Source organism: Oryctolagus cuniculus, chromosome 7 (assembly GCF_051225735.1).
Source record: "Oryctolagus cuniculus isolate XC-2025 breed Fujian yellow rabbit chromosome 7, ASM5122573v1, whole genome shotgun sequence".
In the NCBI taxonomy this organism is placed as follows: domain Eukaryota; kingdom Metazoa; phylum Chordata; class Mammalia; order Lagomorpha; family Leporidae; genus Oryctolagus; species Oryctolagus cuniculus.
Genome location: NC_142873.1, coordinates 49,139,632 through 49,157,583, shown reverse-complemented (window position 1 = coordinate 49,157,583; position 17,952 = coordinate 49,139,632). Strand labels below are relative to the sequence as shown.

General features: G+C 49.9%; 5 non-coding genes across 5 annotated transcripts; 3 read left to right on the top strand and 2 right to left on the bottom strand.

The window, feature by feature from the left end:
* Positions 1–1,199: 1,199 nt before the first annotated feature.
* LOC138850765 (U1 spliceosomal RNA) lies at positions 1,200–1,363 on the top strand. Its single transcript, XR_011390944.1, has one exon. It is a non-coding gene; the product is annotated as a U1 spliceosomal RNA (small nuclear RNA).
* An 8,430-nt stretch (positions 1,364–9,793) lies between these two features.
* On the top strand, positions 9,794–9,864 carry TRNAG-CCC (transfer RNA glycine (anticodon CCC)). The gene has a single exon. It is a non-coding gene; the product is annotated as a tRNA-Gly (tRNA).
* A 1,086-nt stretch (positions 9,865–10,950) lies between these two features.
* Positions 10,951–11,022, bottom strand: TRNAE-UUC (transfer RNA glutamic acid (anticodon UUC)). Its single transcript has one exon. It is a non-coding gene; the product is annotated as a tRNA-Glu (tRNA).
* Positions 11,023–15,014: 3,992 nt separating this feature from the next.
* Positions 15,015–15,088, bottom strand: TRNAN-GUU (transfer RNA asparagine (anticodon GUU)). The gene has a single exon. It is a non-coding gene; the product is annotated as a tRNA-Asn (tRNA).
* A 250-nt stretch (positions 15,089–15,338) lies between these two features.
* TRNAQ-CUG (transfer RNA glutamine (anticodon CUG)) lies at positions 15,339–15,410 on the top strand. Its single transcript has one exon. It is a non-coding gene; the product is annotated as a tRNA-Gln (tRNA).
* Positions 15,411–17,952: the final 2,542 nt, after the last annotated feature.

Here is a 17,952-nt window from a genome sequence, read left to right as displayed (position 1 = left end):
GTCCAGCATATGCATCTCAAAGTCATCCCAATAACCTGCCAGGGGCAGCCCAGTATTTCCATCCTGCCCTGCTCCCTCTACCCAGTAACCTGCCAGGTGGGGGTCCCCGCCCCTTCTGCCTGATCACCTTCCAGGTGCAGCCCAGTATGTGCACTTCAAACATCCTAGGGATCTTCCAGAGGGTCCCGCCCATCCTTCCTCTAAGCAGGGCAATGGCAGCCAGACTTCCTGCTGTTTCTGAGAACTTCAGAAGCAAAACTCAGATAGGAACTTTTCGCATTTACATCCAAAAAGTCCTTTGTTCCAGGAAGAGCAGAGGCAGCAAGGCAAGGCCCATCCCCTTCAGAGCCCCTGGCCTCAACCCTCTGCCTGGCAGCTGAGCCACCCGCCTGGCCTGCCCAGGTGTACTCTCTCCACTCAACCATGTAACCTCACTCTCCCCCAGTCTGAGGGACTGACTGGGCACTCTCTCTCAGGGTCTGTCTGGAGAGGTGCCCATCCATTCTTACTTTGGCCCTGCCCTAATAAACCTTGCTGTTTTGCTCTCCGCTTACTCTCTGTCTCACGCCTGATTTCTTGCTTGGGCCCAGACAAGAACCCTGCCAATCTCTGGTATCCGTGCTCCCAGGGCGAGGCTCGTCCATTTCACTGCGGCAGTGCTAACCCCTGCGATTTCCCCATATGGGGAAACTCGACTGCAGAATGTGTGGTAGTGGGGACTGTGTGCTCGCTCTCCCCTGATTTTTCTCCAGTTCAAAGAGTAGATGCTCCTCAGGCTTATCAAAGCAGGTGTAATGCATGGAGAAGGATCGGGTCTCCGCGCGGCGCCCGCGTGGGTCGGGGAGGGAGGGACGGGACGGGCACAGCTGTCACTCAGCTCTTGGAGGGCGCGCTGGTGGTTCTGCTGCTGGGCGCGGGGTGGGCGGGGCGCCTGCGGTGGCGTCCCGGACGGGGCGGGGCTATGTAGATAAAGCAACGCAACGCAACGCAGGGGCTGCTGGTCCGGGACCTGCTGTAGATTCACGACCGCTTTCCCGCGCTGTGGGAGAAAGCACGGGACCGCTGGCGGCACATACGTGCGCTGTGCGTGCGTGAGGGCGAAGAGGGCCCGGGGCGGGGGAGGTTGAGGGGCGCAAAGTGAGCGCGTGTGAAGAGTGCGGGGCGTGTGAGGCTGTGCTGGGGTGGAGGGTTTGGTCCTCATACTTACCTGGCAGGGGAGACACCATGATCAAGCAGGTGGTTTTCCCAGGGCGAGGCTCTCCCATTGCACTGCGGGAGTGCTGACCCCTGCGATTTCCCCACATGCGGGAAACTCGACTGCAGAATTTGTGGTAGTGGGGCACTGCGTTCGCGCTCTGCCCTGGCTGTGCTTTGTTGAATAGTAGATGGTTATTACCTTGCGGTAGTGCTTTCTGTGTCGTTGGTGAGGAAGTACTTGCAACTTTGCTGGGTTCCACAACCCTGCTTACTGCATCTACACTGATAATTTTCTTGCAGTCTCATTCACTGTTACATTTCTTCCTCCTTGTATCTACTCCCTCCGGACTCATAGAGCCACCACTCACACTTTCTCTCCACGTTAACTGGCACAAGCTTGCAGTAATCTATTCATTGTTTTCACTTTCTCATAATAGCTCACTATGTTCTTTGTACTTTTCTCTCTAGGGCTTGCTGCAATTTGCATCTCATTTGCAGCCCAGAGCCATGATCCCTGGTGGTGCCAGGTCCTGAAGAGGAGCAGTAGGCCCCTCTAAGACAATTATTCAGGGGACATCCTTACAGGTTTTAGTGGAAAATGCAAATAAACCGCCTCAAACGAGGAAAGAAGGGCTGCTTCTCATGTAACAGGAAGCTCAGTGTGGTTAGGGTTTCAAAATCTACAGCCTCACCACATTCTCTTCCTATGATCCCACAGGAACATCACATAGGAGCCACTGCCTCCTGCTTTTGTATACACTTTCAAGACAGTGAACCTCAACCGATCCAGAAACCACAACTACTTTTTATGGATTGGCCTCCTACCCCAAAACTTACCCTGCTTAATACAATCTCTCTCATCTCTTATCTGTAACCACTGTAAATTCAATATAAACAATTTATAGGTTTTCCTTCTCTAAATTTTTTTTTTTTTTTACAAAAATGGTTCTTAGTCCAGTGGACTTAATTCCAATGATCAGCCTTAATCCTGGGGGCTGGGGAATTTGTCCAAGGACCCAGTCCTTTTCTTGCTAAGGCTCAAAGAATCCTTGGTCTCAAGTGTTTTGGTCCAACAGTATCACTACAAATATGCTAAAAGTAGAACAATAGCACCATCTCATAAAGACTTAAATCAGTGTACTTTAGCAAACTGGATCTTTGCTACCATAGTGCTTTCTTGTGTACACACACACACACACACTCCTCCTTCCTACTCACATATCAGATCAGGCATTTGCACTGACCTGATTATTCAACAACAACAAAAAAAGACATGACTTGAGCCATCTTGTAGTCCTCAATTTCCTGTCCCTTTTGCCTCCCTAGCTTTCTACTTCTCCTCCTCAGATTCTTACTTATTCTTGTCCTCCTGGAGGGTGTCCTCTTTCAAGTCCGTGGCCTTGTCTATCAGGGCACAGGGGAAAAACTGAGAACTGTGCTAATATGGACAGTATTACTGCTGATTGAACTCAACTCAAATAATTGAACTGATCGTCTCTCTCAGGGTGTGTTGTGGTAAACTCCTTAGAAAAGTTCATCTTGAACATTTAGTTTTCCTCCAAAGAGAAATCTGAAGTGACAACTTCCAGAGGATGTAGAGTAAGCTCAAACCTGAAGCTCTGGCATTCACCAGGGATGAGGTGAAATAGCAGTAAAAGTTGCTGGGAGCCAGCTTCTAAGTGTGTAAAACAACCAAAGGGAAGTGATGTCTCTGTTGAGTTTGCAGATGGAGTTTACAAAAGCTGGCTTGCTGCCTTTCTTTCCTTTTTAGAGATTTATTTATTTATTTGAAAGTCAGCAATACAAAAGGAGAGGGATCTTCCATCCACTGGTTCACTCCCTAATGGCGACAACAGCCAGGGCTGGGCCAAGCCAAAGCCAGGAGCCAGAAGCCAGGAGCTTCTTCCAGGTCTCCCATGGGTTAACAGGGGCCAAAGCACTGGGTCATCTTGTACTGTTTTTCCCAGGCCATTAGCAGAGAGTGGAGCAGCCAGGATGGGTCAGGCACCCTTATGGGATGCCAACATTGCAGACAGCGGCTTTATCAGTTAAGCCACAACTCATTCTTGAGAGAGATAAGGAACAGTTACAGGAGGGCAGTTGGCCTGCCAGTCTAGCCTTGAAATCATTTAACTACACGATGTTCCCATGATCCCAAAAATGTGTACTGTGACACGATTTCCCTTGTCATGTCCCCAGTGTCTGAAGTCTCCCCAGGTTTACAGATGTAAAGGAGTTTGGAAGAGCAGAGGATAAAAAGATGTAAGCCAAGGTTCTAACAAGTTTCAGAGCATGGCAAGAACACTTCTTGGTGCAAGGTGTCCAGCACGTAACAAATCTTCCCAGGCAGATGAATCAATTAATTCACAGGCTTTTATGGGGTTCCGCTCCCGGGCAAGGTTCCCTGGTCCCAACAGAGCAACAGACTGGGGGCCAGAGAAGTCGCGCATCAGAGATTGGGAGGTCTCCTTTCATAGATTCAGGGCATGGGGGTTAAAGGTTGAGGTGGGTCTGATCCTCATTGGTTGACCTTTAGGCACCCTCAGGGACCTTGACAAGGACTTCCCCCACCCCCGGAAGTACAGGTAGGAACCTTCCATTCCCGGAAGTATAGGCCTTCCTTCCATGTGGATCCCAAAGCTACCATCCTGACCTTTTGATGATAGGAAAGAGGGTGACAAAGAGTCTCTCTGGCTACTTCCTGCTGACTAGGGACGTCATCTACAGGGGCCCGCTGTGGATATCTTGGGGCTCCGCTGGGACAGGCATGTATGGATGGAGAAGCATCTGGTTGAGTGCCTGGTTGCTGAAGGCCTTGGTTCATTCTATTATCAGCTGCTGTAAACACTTAAACAGACACTGCAGAATACAAGTCAGGGTGAGAATAGCAATCAATGATACTAAGAGTGGCATTAACAAAGTAATGAGAGGATTTCATAAAGGAGAGGAAATGGGGGGGGGGTCTCTGGACCCTTGTGAGGATTGTTTGATGGACATGGTTTAAATCTGATCCCCGCTGAGATCGGGAGAAAGGCCACTCAACTTTTGCAGGTAGAGGGGTTTGTCTGTAGAGAAATTCTGAATAATCATATGACATTAAGTGGAGGAGAGGACCATCAGTATACACATGTTGGGAGTAGAGCCATTGATGTTAGAGTAGAGGTTATGATTACAAAGGAATGAGACCCGAGTGGGCTAGACAGGGTCTAGAACAAAGGACAGAGTCATTATTAGAGGACTCAAGAAAGGTGCTGTCTAAGCCACAACTCAGTTTGCTGATTGAGAGGCAAATAGAACCTGACAGAAGGGGCTTGATAAAAATCTGGTGGGCTTTAGGCCTTATAAGTTAAGAGGCCCGGATCTGTCTGTCTCTTCACGTGGGGTACATCCTAAGGGAGGTGTGAAGCTCCTTGGGGAAGGCACCCTGTTGACTTCCATTACCTACCTGGCCTGGGAGGAGAGCTGGCCAAGTGAAGGCAGGTGGCATCTCTAACAGGAAACTTACAGTTCTGCCTGCAATGTTGCTGACGCTACTTGGCCATCTCTTCTCAGCAGTGGTGGTCACCTTGGAAGCTGGGCTGAGTGAAGCGCTTTTCAGCTTAGAGCCAATAAGATCTGTGGCTCGGACCTGAAGTCCTTCGACTCCAGGGCAAGTCCATTTCCAGTGATCCAACTCTTGGCTGGCAGAGCTGCCAGGGCTCTTCCTAAGCTGACTTCTGCTGAAGCCCAGGCTTACCACATTGAAAGCCACAGCAGTGGACTGGCCTGTTGGGACTGCTTGAGGGCAGATCACTGTACAGAACAGCTATTCATAGGCCTGCCACCTATCTTTCCATTTCTGATGCCTGGCTTTCTTTTCCTCCTGGTTTTTGTTAAAGCAGACCAGAGGATGCAAGTGCAGGGGCTGCTCAAGTCCCATCTCTAATCTAAAAATCAAATTGTGCACCTTGGAGAGTCCTTCAGAATAGAATAAGTTTCCTGGCCTATTCTTTCTTCAAAATAACTCTTTCCTTTTAACCTTCCTTACCAAATGCACATTTCTGTACTTGTGATGTTTTCCATCTGCCAGTTTCCTTGATCTACATTTCTAAATAACCTGTTAAAAATGTCAGATTAAGATGAAGGTAACACATCAAATTTCAGACCTGAGTTTCTCCAAGCAATGTTGAACTCTTTTCATAGACAGTTTATAAACTAACCCAAACTTTTTTTATAGAATATAACATGCTGAGTATACAAAAGTTTACATTTAGACACATTTATCTCATTTGCCTTTATCCAATTTAAATTAGCAGTTACACCTAAATGACTTAAGATGCTGATATTAAATATTGCTATCTGAATTCAATTAAAGTTAAAATTGCATTCATCTAGAACAAGTACTAATTACCCATTTTTGTTTCATTGAGTACTGATTACCCGGAAACCTGTTAAAATAAATTCAAAAGAAGTTTAGCAAGTTACAAAGCGATATTTTCAAAGGTAGTGTTCTTCCTAGATTCAAAGAGAAATTCCTTCAAGCTCAGTGTCTTTTTACAGTTACAGTTGCATTTTTCCTAAGAACACCTTAGGCCCATGGTGTCATATTCAGTTGGCCACGTGGGGCTTAGGCACTTGACCTAAAACCCAGCAGACCAAAGGGGTGGGGTGAAGGAGGGAAAAAAAGAGGGAGAAGGAGAGTGTGAGAGAGACAAGAGAGGAGAAGAGCTAGTGAGGAAAGAGAGAGATGAGAGGAGAGAGGGAGCAGGAGAGAAGAGAAAGGAGACCAGAGGAGGAGGCTAGAGAGCCATCTGGGGAGTGAACCAGCGGATGGAAGACTTTCTATCTCTCTCTGTCTCTCTACCTCTCTCTGTAACTCTGCCTTTCAAAAGATTTATTTTTATTTATTTTGAAAGGCAGAGTTACAGAGAGGCAGAGGCAGAGAGAGGGTTCACTCCCCAGATGGCCCCAATGGCCGGAGCTGCACCAAGCTGAAGCCAAGAGCCTCCTTTAGGTCTCCCATGTGGGTGTAGAGGCCCAAGCACTTGGACCATCTTCGACTGCTTTCCCAGGCCATAGCAGATAACGGGATTGGAAGTGGAGCAGCCAGGACTTGAACCAGTGCCCATATGGGATACTAGCACTGCAGGCAGCGACTTTACCAGCTATGCCACAGCACTGCCCCCCCCCCCCCAACCTTTAAACATGTTAACTCAGAAATTGGTGGCATAACCCTATTGGAATCAAAGCCTTCTTTTGAATCTTTTCAGGTAGATTCCCTGCATTGTTGGATTTTGCTGCCATCCCACCAATAATCACATCCTCTTTGCCAGTATCATCTAAAGCAGATAACAAAAAGCCCTAGTGGCTAGAGTGTTGGTAGACATTAAAAAAATAGTCTTATTTGCACTGGAAATGAAAAGTGAAATTTGTCCTCAAAGTTATTTTCTTATATGGTCAGAATTGGATTCTTAGGCAGTTTTGGTGTGCTCAAAGTCCATTTCAAACTCTTGCTTGGTTCAGTAAACTTAGATCTATTCCATGAGGTTTTTTTTTTTTTTTTAGTCCAAGGATGCAAAATCTATTTCTCATAATTCTTGCATTATCAAGCACAACCCTTCAGTAAAGAGTACATAGAAGTCAGTGAGAAAAAATAGATTCTACTCAATTTCAAATTGGGAAATGCGGGATCCCAAAGGCAAGAGTGGGGCCTCCAAGGGACCCTAAGCCAGGACCCATCCAGAGCTGCAAGCTCCTTGCCTGAGGAATCAGGGGTGCTTCCCAGGACTTTTTTTTTTTTTTTTTTTTAGTTTGGAAATGCTGTTGACCTTTGTAGATTAGAAAGTGTTGATAGTTGAAGATGGCAGATGTCAGGTTTTCTGAGGCAAATCCCAAAGCCCTCTCCCTGCCTGGTTTCTGTAGTGAAATGGTTATCATGTTTGCCTCACACGTGAAAGGTCCCCAGTTCACAACTGGGTGGAAACAAAGGAGTGGCGTTTTTGCGGGACCTGTCAGGCATTTTATCCTGGTCTGGGAACAACAAACCGAAAACCAGCCGATCCTGTAGCACAGGTGCTGGTGTTACTTACTTGATGTCTATCACCTTCAGTTTGGTTCACTGGACCCCAAGTCACCAGGATGAGGGCATTTGGATGTGGGGCCTGGGAGAGGTAATTAGACTTAGAAGAGGAATAAGACAGTGGTCTGCAAGCCAGGAAGAGTGCCCTGCCAAGGAACCGAATCAGCTGGCACTCTGCTAGTGGCAGCCTGCATTAAAATAGCTCACTAAGGGATTCAATGACAGGACTCTGCAAAGTTCATCATCTCCTTAGTTTCTTAGGTCAAGTAGTTCGTTGTCCTTAAATGTGAGTGCTGGCAAGAGATACTAGAATGATGAACATGTAGGAAGCAAGAGGCAGATAAGGTGCTAATGACTTAACTGATGAAAACAGGGATACTACATGGATTCAGGCTGCAGTTGTGTCCAGATTTCAGATGTGGACGGTTCACACAGTGTCCAGTGTGGAAGTGGATGGCATGGAATAGACTGGCTGAAGGGAAGGCAATTTTTCATCTGCTTTTATTAGTGGAAGTAAGAGATGATAGGTGGAAAGTAGTTCAAAAAGTGGCAGTAAGCTTGTATTCAATAAACTTATGCCCTTTTTACATTAAACTGGAAGCAATTTACGTTGTGAGAATGAGAAAGTGCATCCAAAGAGTACAGCAAGATTAGGCTTGGGAGTAAGCAAATGTACTCAGCAGGGGTACACATAGATTGTAGTGACCAATTCAAGCCCTCAGGTGATACCCTGCTCTTCAGGAGGTGCTGTTCTTGGGTCTGATCATAGAGTATTGCTGTGCGGAGTGATGTTGTGACGCTGACAGGGAACTGTCTGCTGTGTTGAGCATTAGCATTTGACCTGATGCAGAGATTTAGCAGAGACTCTAAGATGCATGCAACATTGAGCTGAGAATTGGAAGTTGAGAGTAGGAAGTGCAGGTTTGTGAGAATAAATATAGATGTTGTTGGCATATAGAGGTGGTATTTGAAGTTGTATTGGCTAGACCTGGTGTGTGTCTTGGGTGATGGACAGAGGACAAATAAAACCAAGGCTATGCAAGCTCAAAGTGAAGGTTGATTCCCTTGCTGAGCCCTAAGTTCTGACCCAGCGTGGACCTTGCATGGCCTCTCAGTGAGAGAAGCACGATGCCCTGTCACGGCTCCTGTCCTCCAAAGCCGTCAGGACTCCCAGACCTAACTTGGGGAACAACAACTCTCCAGGTTCTTCTCCTCATCTTCCTTTCCCCAGGAAGAACTGGGTACAGAACTCTCAACTATTTTAACTTCATCAAAAGACCAATATGTTAACATTTCAACCATCAACATTTCTTTAAAATAAAAGATCTCTGCGACTGAGATCCCAGTAGAAGGAATGGGCCATCAAAGAAGGAGGTATCTTTCTCTAAAGGGAGGAGAGAACTTCCACTTTGACTATGACCTTGTCTAAATAAGATCAAAGTCACCGACCTCAAGAGGCTTCCATAGCCTTGGAAACTCATGACGAGAGCCTAGGGAGATTTCTGACGCCATAAGCAAGAGTGTCAAGTTGTTAAGTCAACAACAGGAGTCACTGTGTACTTACTCCTCATGTGGGATCTCTGTCCTTAATGTGTTGTCCAATGTGAATTGATGCTACAACTAGTACTCAAACAGTATTTTACACTTTATGTTCTGTGTGGGTGCAAACTGATGAAATCTCTATTTAATATATAAAAATCGATCTTCTGAATATAAAGTTAATTGAAAATGAATCTTGATGTGAATGGAATGGGAAAGGGAGCGGGAGATGGGAGGGGTGCGGGTGGGAGGGAAGTTATGGCGGGAGGGGAAGCCATTGTAATCCATAAACTGTACTTTGGATATTTATATTTACTAAATAAATGTTTAAAAAAAAATACCCACGTCCTTACATAGCTGATAAATTAAAGCATACTAATTGAGGAAATTGGATATTCCCAAAGAAATCAACATTGACCTCTAGAGTTGTTGATCTTTTTATATCACACATCCCTTTACATGCTTTAAACATCATATAAAATAGACACCATGTTTTTATCATAAGATTGGTTATTACTTTTACAAAAAAACCATACATGCTACAAAGTACAATTCCATGAACCAAAATTGACTTCTTCATTTCTCTATGTTGATTCTGTCCTTTGGTTTCCTTTCTTTTGCGTCTGCTGCTGCTACTTTCTCCTCTGATCAGAACTTTACTTACCTACCCCTACCAGTTAGGTCACCTTCTAAGAACCACTAAGGCAACACTTGGAAGCTGGCCGTTGGAGACAGCAGTAGAAACAAGCAACCTGAATGAATTTCTGATGTTTCACTATGGAGAGCTGTCATAGAGTTGGAAAGAACCTTTTTTGAGTTGCTTCAGGTAAAGTTAGACATTTTGATATTGATAGTTTTGTGAAAGTCTTCTATTAAAATACTTCTGTATGGGTGCGTTTGTTAGCTTTGACTCAACACTACAATAAACCTCTTTTGCAACAATGGCTGTTTTTGGGGATACTCTCAGGAGTGACCACTTTGACTGTGGTAGTGGTAGGTGCATTGGTGGTTCAGTGGTAGAATTCTCGCCTCCCACGCGGGAGACCCGGGTTCGATTCCCGGCCAATGCAGCTTTGCTCTTTTTGGAATCTTTACACTTCTCTGTGAAATTGCACTGCATAGGCTGGTGCTAGGACCCTTGTCTAGGCGATCCTGAACTGATGACAAGAGTCCATGAAGCAGCAACACAATCTTAGTGGGATCTCAAAGTTACTACACTCAATAAGAGCGTAGGAGAGTTTTTGCAGTTTGGAATGTTGGTTCTTGGAGCCACTGCCACTACCACCTAGGCTCCTGGACGGTCCAGGGGCATCAATCATTCCAGAATCAAATGTCACTAAGTCCCTGGGATTGCACAGAAAACTGCATTGGGTCCCCCACTCTGACAACTGACATAGGTCAGGCAAGAAATTGTGATGTAGGAGGCAGGTCTGTAGGGTCTGTCGGAGAGCAGGGTCACACAGGTTCACTGCTAGAGAACCCAAGGGAACAGTCACAGAATCTTTGCAAAGCGTCTTGAGAGGCTGCTCTTCACTCCTGATGTTGAAAGTCCTTCTGAAGAGCCCAGATTTCCATCCTAAAGGTTTCAGTGCAGCCCACAGACTGAGACATGTGCCCAGATTGCACTAGGCATTTTCAAAAACTTGATTCTTGTTTGAATTTCTTTTTCTGAAGATGAACTTTTCCTGTCCAGTGACGTCTTTGCAATCCAACATAAAGCTGGGCATCTTTGAAACACAGGAATCCCCAGGCTTACCAGACCTCTAGGCTAGCAGGCTGATTCAGGTAAGCACCAGGAAGACACTTCCCCCACACCCTGGTGTGGGAGGGGCCTTGGATGATAGTGCACTGCAGAAGGTGATATCCATGTGCTGGTTCAGTGAATGCTGACGTCCATCAGCGACAAACATAAGGCAGAGCCCCAGAGTTTCCATGCTGGGCGTCAGCCGGCTCTTCTCAGACTCCTGTTAAATTTTCCTGCAGACTTTCAAAAGCTCATTTAGTGCACTGTAGTGAGTTTGAGCCACATAGTTGTGTAGCCTGGGGTATGTTGCTTGTGGGACTAGTCAAGCGGCAGGGGCCTGAGTGGGAATTGGAGATGACAACAGCAGGCCCAGAGGGAGAGTTGGGAAGAGCATGGGAGCATAAAACGACCCTTCCCTGACCGGGAATCGAACCCGGGCCGCGGCGGTGAAAGCGCCGAATCCTAGCCACTAGACCACCAGGGACCCACAGCAAGCACTGTCTGGTCTGTTTCCATAGCAGCAGCGGCTGCGTTGGACACGCGCGTCGCAGAAGAACTAATCCATGTTACCACACCTGCGCCTTGTCCCGCCTTCAGGGAAGCCCTGGGAGGCCGGCCCCTGCAGATTCCCGCCAAAGGGCGAACCGCACCGGATGCACCAGGAGCCCCTCCCCGCAGGCCGCCTGGCGTCCCGGCTGAGCTCAGAAACCACGCAGCCTTGGGGAGCAGACAGCGGGTCTCCGGGGAGGTGTGTACAGGCGCCAGGGCACCCGGGGGTGGCCGGCGGGAGGGAGACCCGAAGGCGCCCCGGGTACAAGGAGCTGAGTTGAGCCGCTACGAGCTCCGACGACAACGCCCACAGAAGCAGGGACACAGACGCCCGAGGGAATCTCTCCCAAGCAAGGGCCTTGAGATCCACAAAGACCACCACGAGCCCGTCCCCCAAACCCTGCCGCCCCTGAGTGTTTCCATCTCAGCTGGAGCTCGGTCCCCATCCTCCCCACGCTCAGAACAATCCCAAACACGAGGGCTCTGACGCCGGGGCGTTCCTCGACTCCACATCTAACCCGCCAGGAGCGCGTGTGTTCCTGTGGCTCGAGGACGGGCCTTGCTGTCACCCGGTCCTTCCTCCTGGTGACGGAGTTCAAGTAAGCGGCGCGGACCAAGGCGAGCAGACCCATGTCCCTCGCGCCCCCCGGCAGTGGCACTGGGCTGTCCTTGTGCGCCTTCGTCGGCTCTGTCCTCCGCTTCAGCCTCTGCCAGGCCTGCTCCGGGCCCAGGCACTGTGGCGGGTACCCGGCAGCTCCCGGGGCGTCCCGAGGAAGAGCTCCAGCGGCTCCTTCGGGGACGTGCGGGGATGTGGCGTGGCGCAGGCGTGCGGGGCCGCAGGGAGTGCGGGATCCCCAGAGGCTGGCGCCCGTGCTGCTCCCGCAGGAGAGCGGACACTGCCCTCTTTGTTGCGCAGGACCCTAACGTGTTCGTGGAAACGCGGGGTTTGTTATCCTGTGTGAGTGGGGGAAGTGACCGATGGCGGCGGGAAGGGGACGAGAAAGGCACCACATTGTCTAATCTGAAGCCACCAAAGTGCCCGCTTCATCTACGTGGCTTTCAGGGACACATTTTGTTGGCTACTTTTGTTATTGGTTTCCGTAGTGTAGTGGTTTTCACGTTTGCTTTACAGGCGAAAAGTCCCCCGTTCGAAACCGGGCGGAAACAGACTTTTCCTGAAGCCAGGAGAACAAGGATGGGGTTAGGGTGGACACCACGCAGCTCACGTCAACCAGACCCCATTTCTCTTCTCTGCTCCTAGTGGCCATTGTCACCCCTTTCCTGCCATCCCAGCTCTTTAGATTTACAATGGTGAAATGCTTTCAGATTTTTTTTAAATTTTTTTATTTGAAACAGAGAGTTAGAGAGAGGTAGAGACACTTAGAGAAGTCTTCCATCTGCTGGTTCACTCCCCAAATGGCCACAATGGCCGGAGCAGAGCCAATCCACAGCCAGGAGCCAGGAGCTTTTTCCAGGTCTGCCACATGGGTGCAGGGGCCCAAGGACTTGGCCATCCTCTGCTGCTTTTCCAGGCAGCAGTAATAGCAGGGAGCTGGATAGAAAGTGGAGCAGTTTGGACTCGAACTGGAGCCTATATGGAATGTCAGTGCCTCAAGTCACAGTGTAGGCCCCTCAGGTTTTTTACAGTGAATCTTCTCCACAGGCCTCAGTCCTCTGCCTAGGCTGACCTGAACCACTGCTTTCTGGTTTGTGAGCTCCAGAGGGGAGCTGAGGAGGGGCCTGCTTGGCTTCCCATCCTATGGAAACACAGCGGCAGAACCCACTGATTGGTGGAGAGAACCTGAATTTAAATCCGCATCTGGATCTCAAACCAAGCTGATACTGTCAATATTCCTCAGGCACCCCAGTTGAAAGTATATATTTACATTAACCCACCCCTACCCCAGAGGATCCTCAGGACACTGTGAGGGTTGCACGCCCCCTCTGAAGGTTCAGGCAGCCGACAGTTTTAATAGTTGGAACTCCAACATGTGTTGAGTGCTTCGTGTGGCTCCCAACCCCTTGCCCACACTCTCTTCTACTTTGTCCCTGGAGTTCTTGGCTCTGTCTTCACTGGTGTGCTGTCTTCACCACAGCCAGAGCTTTGCCTTCTCTCCCAGGAGAGCTTTCGAGCCCTGGTCTTAGATGGTGCTGCTTGGAAGGGCTTGGGTGGCCAGTGGAGGATGGCCCAAGTGATTGGCCCCTGCACCCATGTGGAAGACCTAGAAGAAGCCTCTGGCTTCAGCCTGGCACAGCCCCAGCTCTTGAGGTCATTTGGGGGGTAAACCAGCAGATGGAAGATTTTTCTCTCTCTCCCTCTCTCTGTCTCTGTAACTCTGCCTTTCAAATAAATAAATAAATCTTAAGAAAAAAAAAGCTGTTACATGAAAGCTATAGTCCCATAATAATTTCACCACACACTGGAAAGAGGAGAGGTGAACAGCTTCTCACTTCTGCAGGCTCAAATGCCAGGAAATACCAGCCTCTCCAGGATAATGGACAATCAGTAGACACTTGCAGACTAGTTTTCCTGACATGCACCATCAAACGGAATGCATCTCTGTCAATCACCACCTAACAGAGATCACCCCAGAAGTTCACTTGAAAACATCACACTCAGAAACCCCCTGCCATGCCCCTGGTGGGAGAAATCATGATGCAAAAATGAAAGAAAGAACAAAAGCCTTGGTCCAGGAACCAGGTTCAGCATGCAGGAGTCAAGAGCTCTGTTTCTGCGCATGGGAGAAACAGAAGAACCAAGGGATCATGAGCCCACAGCACTAGGGCCAGGTCTGCCTGTCGGGTGCAGGTTCCTTTGGCTCCAGTGATGCATCTCACATGGGCATATTGGCATGGGCAGAGCCCCAGCAAACATCTGGCAAGGAATACTATGGAGAGAGTTATCTGCATGCTCACTGACCACGGTATAGCAGGAGAAGACACGCAAGCTTCTCATCACTTCCTGTGGAAGCCAAAGCAAGATCTCTGAAGATATAAAGGAAAGCAGGAGAACAGGTGTCTGACACCATGAGGATTCCCCTCTGGGATAGTGGCTTGGCTGAAAGCCATAAAAGAGGTCATCTGGCAGGGTTCTTTGGATGCATGTAACCAGGTCATCACAGACAACAGTTGCAGTTATTGGAAGTCTGCAAGCTAGCTTACAAGTTTAGCTATCAACACCCACAGCAGAGCAGCTGTGGGGAGTGCCCACCAAATCCTCCTGTTGGACCAAGCTCTTAGTCAAGCAGGGGGTCCACTCCCCTTGTTGGAGGTTCAAGATCCCTGAATAGTAAGCTTGTGCCGACAAGTAAGTGAAGAGAGGGACACTAATGGAGTTCATAAACCACCTGGAATATGACTTAGTGCCATTCTAGAAAAAGAGCAGTTTCCAAGTTGGCTGATATTCGAAGCCGTGTATACCAGCCATAAGGAAGCAGTTGCACAGGCAACGCTACACTGTGGACACAGCTGCACGGGGGCTAAAGACGTGCATGATACATCTTCCTAGTGCACAATACAACGACCTCTGTGGTGTTCTCATGAAGCCAATCAGGCTTCAGAAGATTTTGAAAGTACTTGCACAGAGTACAGAAACTTCTTTTTACAAATTATTATTTATAATGGTGAGAACGCTGTTGATAAAGCAAGCACAACTGAGGCACACACTTGGGGACCAAACACTGCTGTGGGTGTTGTATCACAGATGTCAAATGCAAGTCCCCCAACGGACCTCACCGGCGCCAGCCCATTTGGCCCGAGGACTGGTTTCCTCCTCAGTGTGTGTTTCAGGCCTCCTGGGCTCCCAGCAGGTGGTCTGGGAGAGTGGAATGACTTGGGGAGGCGGCTTATGTGGGGACAGCAGACAAGTAAAGACGAGAGACAAGAATGTGCTCCACGGGCAGCACCTGGTAAAAATGCAACAGCAGCCGTCCCTGGGTGGGCTCGAACCACCAACCTTTCAGTTAACAGCCGAACGCGCTAACCGATTGCGCCACAGAGACTCAACTCTGAGAACACAGGCACCGATCCTTCCCCGGGTCAACTTCCGGCTTTGAAGGGAGACGTTTCGGGCTTTAGAGCCCGGCCACCGCCGAGAGGCGAGCGGGAGCCGCGGTATGCGCCACGCTGGCAACCGGTGCTTAGGGTGGTCGGGCAGCTGCGGGCCAGCTGCGTGGTCTTCTTAGCCTCAGGAGTCCGCGCCTGGCAGTCAACGCGGTCCGCCTGCAGCCGTTTCCCGTGTGTTTTAAGCCTGGTTCCATGGTGTAATGGTGAGCACTCTGGACTCTGAATCCAGCGATCCGAGTTCAAATCTCGGTGGGACCTTTGCCTTTAACTTACTAAACTGCCATTTTGATCATTTAAATGGGATTTATTAGCGCTCCCGAGGTCCTTCCGCCTTGTAAGGGACAAGAAGGCAGCTCTGCAGGGAACAGACTGCTCTGGCCCTCGATGCCTCCAGTCCCCGGCCGCCTCTGGAACCTCATACGTTCATCCAGCTCTAGGGCACTCTGTGGAGTCCGCGTTCCAGAAATGGGTTCTTTACAACGGCCAGGTCCCCAGGACAATGACCGAGCCTGGGGGATCCCAGTCCTGGGCGAGGCTGGGGCTCCTGCCCTCGCCATGCACGAAGGGGCGGAGGCACACAGGGCGCCCTTGGCCCTGCTGGGGCTGAAACCTGAGCCCGTGGGGAAATCACCCACCGCTATCAGGGACAGGTGGAAAACGCCGGTGTCTGGACCGCGGATTTGGATCCCGGCAAAGTTTGGGTGGGACCTACTCGAGTGGGTAAAAAAGACTCTTATCCAGGACAGCCAGGATTTCTGGGCGGGAGGAGCAGGGGAGAGGCCGTTCTACAGGTCCCAGGAGAGAGCTCCCGCCCTGGCACTAGGCTCCGCCCAGCGGGCTTTGCAAAAACCACCTTACATCAGTCAATGAAGGACTCTTTGCAAGAAAAGGCATATTTCATTAAAAGAAGAAAAACATCCTTGTGCTATAATGTTTGTTAAAATTCCTTTCAGAGAAAGTGCAAGTGAGTCCCAGAACGGAGAGATGTTTGTGTAGAGGAGAGTAGCCCACAATATTTACCCTGCGTAGGATTTGAAAAGTACATAACCTGCTTTGCACGGAGGGTTTGCACACTGCAACTTAGTAGCCACCTGCTCTTCAACTTATCAAAGCCGGGGGAGAGTGCCAACGCAGTGCCCCACGACCAAAAATTCTGCAGCCGACAAATCGCACAGCCTCATACGCCCCGAACTCTTCACACGCGCTCACTTTGCGCCCCTCACGGCCCTGGGTGCCCTTCGCCTTGAAGCACGCACAGCGCACGTATGTGCCGCCAGCGGTGCCGCGCTTTCTCCCACAGCACTGGAAAGCGGTCGTGAATCTGCAGCAGGTCCCGGCCCAGCAGCCCCTGCTTGCTCTATCTACGTAGCTCCGACCCTTACGCGACGTCACGGGAGGCGCCCCACCCTCCCCGCGCCCAGCAGCTGCTCCACCAGCAGACCCTAGGCGAGCTCAGAGTGACAGCTGTGCCCGCCCCGTCCCTCCAAACCCCACCCCTGCGGGCGCCCCGGCCCTGGCCTCAGCCCGGTCTGTCCGGACTGCGCCCGTTCTTATACTGCGTCAGGCTTAGGAGTTTTGTCCGAGTGCCGAGCACCCTTTTCGAATTCATCGCTCTCGATACACGCAACATTTAGGGTCATCCAAGAGTATCTTTATACGGGAACTAAGCAAGACCACCTTCAGCACAGTGCACTCACGTGTGCGTAGCTCATTCTTTACGTGGCTTTCTTCTGCCCAGACTCTGGCTCTGCTCTGATACAGCTTCCTCATGGAAGTACTCCCAGCACAATTTCTGGCGCAACGGCTAAAAGCAGTGCCCTGGACCCCTACTACGACCTGCGGGCCAAGCTGGAGAGGAGCCAGCAGAACGTCTAAGACCTGAGAGAGAAATTCCTCACTGCCAGAGCTACTGTTTACTTCCTGGCCAACCGCCTGCAGAGGCACAGAAGGTCTGCAGAGCCGGGGGCCCAGACTGAGAAGTGGACACTCTCCACTGTATCTTCCCTCTCCGTCGTCACAGTGAACTCCCTGACTGTGCTCTCATGGAAGACCCAGGTGGAGCCTCAGTCTTCAACCTGTGCCCAGACCTGGCTGTTGTAGGCATTTGGAATCTGACTCACAGTATAGCAGATCTCTCTTTAAAAATAAAAGAGGAGCATAGCGGGTAAAGCCACTGCCTAGGGGGCCTGCGCCATGGCTCAAATGGTTAATCCTCTCCCTGCGGTGCCGGCATCCCATGTGGGCGCCAGGTTCTAGACCCGGTTGCACCTCTTCCAGTCCAGCTCTCTGCTGTGGCTCGGGAAGGCAGTAAAAGATGGCCCAAGTGCTTGGGCCCCTGCACCCGTGTGGGAGACCAGGAAGAAGCACCTGGCTCCTGGCTTCAGATCGGCGCAGATTTAGGGGGTGAGCCAACAGAAGGAGGACCTTTCTCCCTTTTTCTCTCTCTCACTGTCTAACTCTATCTACAAATATGCTGGCATCTCATATGGGTGCTGGTTTGAGTCGGATGCTCCACTTCTGATCCAGCTCTCTGCCTGGCCTGGGAAAGCAACAGAAGAAGGCTCAAGTCCTTGGGCCCCTGCACCCATGTGGGAGACCCAGAAGAAGCTCTAAGCTCCACAAAAAGTGAAAGATTTTACATCCCCTGATTCCCTCCCCAAGTGGCTAAAACTGACAGGGCTGGACAGGCCAAAGTGTCTCCACTTTGGTGGCTGGGTTCCAAGTACCTGAGGTATCTTCCACTGCCTTCCCGGTAGCTCACTAGTAGGAGTTGGATGCAAAGTGCGGCAGCCACAACTTG